The sequence below is a fragment of the Triticum urartu genome, chromosome 1A, assembly GCF_056163025.1.
Source record: "Triticum urartu cultivar PI428250 chromosome 1A, HENAU_Tu73, whole genome shotgun sequence".
Taxonomy (NCBI): domain Eukaryota; kingdom Viridiplantae; phylum Streptophyta; class Magnoliopsida; order Poales; family Poaceae; genus Triticum; species Triticum urartu.
The window spans coordinates 118,139,383-118,144,120 of record NC_141873.1 but is presented as its reverse complement, the minus strand read 5'-3'; the positions used below and the strand labels follow the sequence as shown (position 1 = coordinate 118,144,120).

Below are 4,738 nucleotides of genomic sequence, written 5' to 3'. Positions count from 1 at the left end.
CAAAGACTCATATAATACATGACGCTTCAAGCAAAACTCATATCATGTGATGAAAAAAATATAGCTCCAAGTAATTTATCGATAGTTGGTAGAAGAAAGAGGGGACACCTTTCGGGGCATCCCCAAGCTTAGATGCTTGGGAGTCCTTGAATATTACCTTGGGGTGCCTCGGTCATCCTCAAATTTAGACTCTTGTCACTCCTTATTCCTTCATCCATCGTGATCTCACTCAAAACTTAAAAACTTCAGCACACAAAATTCAATAGAGAACTCGTGAGATCCATTAGTATAACAAAGCAAATCACCTCTTTAGGTACCACTGTAAACCCATTGATATTTTATTATTGCATTATACCTACTTTATTCTAACTTCATCATGGCTTATACCCCCGATACAATCCATAGATTTATCAAAACAAGCAAACAACGCAACGAAAACAGAATCTATCAAAAACAGAATACCACATGCTTTAGCCGTCCAGGAAAGCGGTTGGGACGGACTAGAAGCTTTTGTGAGAGAAATCAAGCGATAGTGGTTGAGCAGTGAAAGTGCACCGAAAATTTACTTCAAGCAAAGGGAAGCTAGCGTGAAAGGTAGAGCAGGAGTGCTAACAACGCACTGGAGCTTCTGAAGACCTGCGCTAAATATGTCCAAACCATCTCAAATGATGTTGAACAAACTTCTATTCAACTTTATCTCGTATATCATCATTCCGGACTTGATTCTTCCTTGTGTGGCCACATATCCATCTTAACATGCACATCTTCGCCACACTTATTTTTAAAAAAAACACACACACACAGTTTTTTTTTGAACCTAAAACACACACACACAGTTGATGCAACTGTTGAGACCGTGGATTTGGTGGTTTCATCGTTTAATTGAACCTGATTCACAAAAAAAAACGTTCAATTGAACCCAGGTGGCGCCCAGCGTGCACTCAATATTGCTACTTTTGCTACAAGAGGAAAATACCGACCGAAACGTTACGAAGCTTCAGCAACTACAAGGATCATACGAAAAAACATAAACAAAACGAAGAACAACACACCGAAACAAACCGAACGATTCGAGCACCTCTCGTCTCTCGAGTCTCGACGAAGAAAAGGGAAAATCAAAACATCCAATGCATGGCAACATCCGACTGTCCGCCACTCTTCCTCGATCGTCACATGCCACACCACGCGGCCGCCACGGCGACGGCCACCATGCAGAGACCGCCGCCGAGGCCCCGCATCTCCCGGGGCGGCGCCGCGGACGCCGTGGCTGTATCGGCCTCCGGCGCGTCGGCCACCGCCACCGGCCCGGCCTTCTTCTTGTCCTTGTCCTTGTCCGCCGCCGGCGACGGCACGGGCGCGGGCACGGGCGGCCCGTAGAGCGCCCACGGCAGCAGCACCTTGTCCACCTGGTACACCACCAGCCTATCGCCAGTGTAGAGCGTGCCGTCGACGGAGGCGTTGACGACGCCGGTGGAGATGTTCACCCTCCCGCCGCCGTCGGACGTGACGTTGAGCGGGTACTTGCCCCTGCCGGTGTCGCCGGCCTGCGTGCGCAGCGGGTTGCTCACCGTGTCGAACTGCGCCATGGGGAGCAGCTGGGAGACCACGTGGAACTGCACCAGCGACGTCTTCTGTTGATCGGAGAGGGAGTTGAGGGTGCCGGACTTGAGCGCGGTGAAGGCGTTGTCGGGCGGCGCGAAGACGGTGAGGCCGGCGCCGGTGGAGGCCTTGCCCTTGAGCTGGGTGTCGATCTGTTCCTCCTCCTGCGTCGACTGCAGCAGCTGGAGGAACTTGGTGAACTGCCCGGCCTTGGTCAGCACCGCCTTGATCGTCTTCGGGGCAGCCGCCGCTGGAGCCGGCGCGGCCGCCACCGCCTGGCCACGAACTGACGGAGCGGCTGCGGACAGAGAGAGGAGCACGAGGAGAAAGGTGGCCGTCATGAATCGCATATGCGCCTCCATTGCTGCTTTGTGCTGCTTGTTCTTTGTGTGATGCTACTGCGTGCTTTGGCTATGCTATATATGGTGGTGCAATTGAGATGTCATTAATGGAAGTGGGATCCGCAGGTTAATCATGGAGATGTTGTGTGTAAGGTGAGATGGAAGTAGATCGAGCCATCGAGGAATGGATGGAACATTAACAGGTGGATTGCCTAGGTTGCTTCATGAAGCAGCTAAGTGCTAAAATTAATTAATGGGGTTTTGATTAATCCGTCTGCTAATCTTCGTTTGCATGTAATATTCATAATTCTCGGTCACTTAAAACTGCACATAGTAATATTGAAAGTGTGTAATTTGCAATTTCTAAATCAATACAATCGGAAACAAGTCAGGTTTGATGTGTTTCATCTCCCTCTCTAATGATGCCTTTGAAACTGCAGTGGATTGGCTCTAGCCCACCCCCCCCCCCCCGGCGCGCGTCCCCACGTCGTCTCCTCCGAGGCGACTCGGGGGAAACCCTAACCGCCGCCGCCGTCGCCAGAGGTGTGCGCCGGCGTGCACTCGACACCAATGAAGGTGGCGGCGGGGGATCCGACGGCTCCACGTTTCGTGGAGGGCCTCGGCATCCGGGGCAGCGGCCCCGGGCGGAGAGCGCGGGGTGGCCCTGGCGGCGGGCCATTCCTGCCGGAGCTCGTGAGGCGCCTCCCTCGGTCTCGAGAGGGACGAGGAGGCGTCGGTCCCGGTCGTTGGTGTGCGGCCACCCTCGCGCGGTTGCCGCCGCTAGATGCATCCCATCCTCTCTGCCCTGATCTGCTCCTTCCATCGCCGGATCTGGGTCCCGGTGGCTTAGGTCGTTCTTCCCGGGCGTCGGCATCGCGGATCTCGTCGAGCGGGGTTGGATCCGGGGGAAACCCCTGGCAGGCGCAGCCACATTGTACGCGACGCCCTGGGCGCCGTTCCCCTCCTTGAAGGTTGTGGTGTGGATCCTTCTCCCCCTCATTCCGTCCCCTGCTAGATGAAAGCCTAGGTCCCCTGATTCGGGCGGCAACGACACATCCGTGTCGTGTTCCTTCTTGGAGGCGCAGTCCGGGGATCGCAGGGGCGGCGAGAGAGTCGGGTGGGGGTGTGATGGAGGCGGGTGGCAGCTTGGCTCTGCGCTTCAATGTCTTCTCTTCAGTGGCTCATCGCTGTTACCCTTGTTGCTGCGATTGTGGCCGACAACTCTTGCCCTTCGGTGTGGCTTAACCGCAGATGATGACGGTGCTCGGACTGGTGTGCTCTGAGCTTGCAGGTCTGCTCCTAGTTCCTTCTTCATGCGCGGCTTGGACGTCTTCCTTCTGGGTTCTAGGGTGAACCGAGCTGCCGGCTGCCGGTGCGGCATCCTTCGAGCCAAGATGAGAGGGCAGGGGCCCTTTGCAGCGGCAGTTCTAGAGGAGTTTCGGTCCATTACTGTCTTCGAGTTTGGCTACGATCACGAAGCTTGCGCGGTGGTGCATCCTCTCAAGTCCGTAGTTAGTCCTGTTGGTGTAGGTCGTCCTGTAGGGTGATTGCTGCAGCAGGTCCTTCCTCTGCTTGCTATCGTTGCTATCTTTGAGTGCGTTTCGCTTTGCTCCTTGTATCAGCCGCTCGTTTCTATTTGCTTTTCCTTGTGAGTTGGTGATCTTGTAATCCTGACCGGTTGATGGCTTTGTTAATTCAAAGCCGGACTCTTCTTGAGCCTTCGTTCTAAAAAACTGCAGTGGATTCTCTTAATCTCATTTGCTCCGTCCGTCTTTTCCTACTTTAGTGTTTCTTTACCTGTCTTTGCATATTTTTGTGCTTAATTTGCATAGTATGTAGCACATCTAGCATGTTTGGTGGGCTGCATTAAGCCCAACCAAGTTGTAAGGTGCTAAATCTGAGTTGTTTGGTTGCCTGGCTCGTGTGAAGAAACTGATCCACGTAAAACTTAAAGCACTGTTTAGTCAAGTCGCCAGGAACGTTTAAATTGGCCGTTTTTCTAAACGCAAGCACGGGCTAGTTTAATTTACGCTACAGGTAAATGCAGACGAACAAACAACATATGAAACATGACAGAAAGCATGCATACCCTCGAACAGGCTTCACCTCCTTAGCAACCGCGAACAGACAGAGTAAGTTTTAATTAGTTAATACTCCCTCCATCCTAAAATAAGTGCATCAAGCTTAATGTAATTTTGTACTAAAGTTAATACAAAGTTGAGACACTTATTTTGAAACAGAGGGAGTATAATGTAATTAACCCATAGGAAAAGCGTGCAGGATTCAATCCTGAAAAAAAAACAGAAATGTGCAATATTCAAAATGAAGGGTTGGGATCTCGTCTTCTCGAGATATATTATTGAGATGAATCCCCGAGGGGACATAACGACTGCTTATGGGGCAGCGATCGATCCATCGTTGGCTGGAAGATCGCACTCAGCCGAAGCTGTAAGGCGAGCCATTATCTCACGGCTCTCACGTGAGGACATCCTTTGGGGCCGTCTGATCACATGCCATGGCCACCACCACATGAGTTCACCACCTTGCAGATGATGCTAGCACCGGACCCAACCATCTGGGTCAGGAGGGTGGTGCATCCATCACCCATGCAAGGCATGAAGAAATTAGAAGCAAGCCACCCGATGAGCTCGGACGTAATATCACTGATTCCGAACACCCAACCGTCCCGTTTGCTAGCAGAGGCGAAGCTGGCAGGACAACAACCTCCTAACGGCCGGCTGCTCAATCATGAGAAGAAACTCGAGACGTCAACAGCAAAAGGAGGGACATCTTGCGAG

At 52.2% G+C, this 4,738-nt stretch overlaps 1 pseudogene; it reads right to left on the bottom strand.

Moving 5' to 3' along the window:
* Nucleotides 1-964: 964 nt before the first annotated feature.
* Nucleotides 965-2,012, bottom strand: LOC125514949 (fasciclin-like arabinogalactan protein 11 pseudogene; annotated as a pseudogene).
* Nucleotides 2,013-4,738: the final 2,726 nt, after the last annotated feature.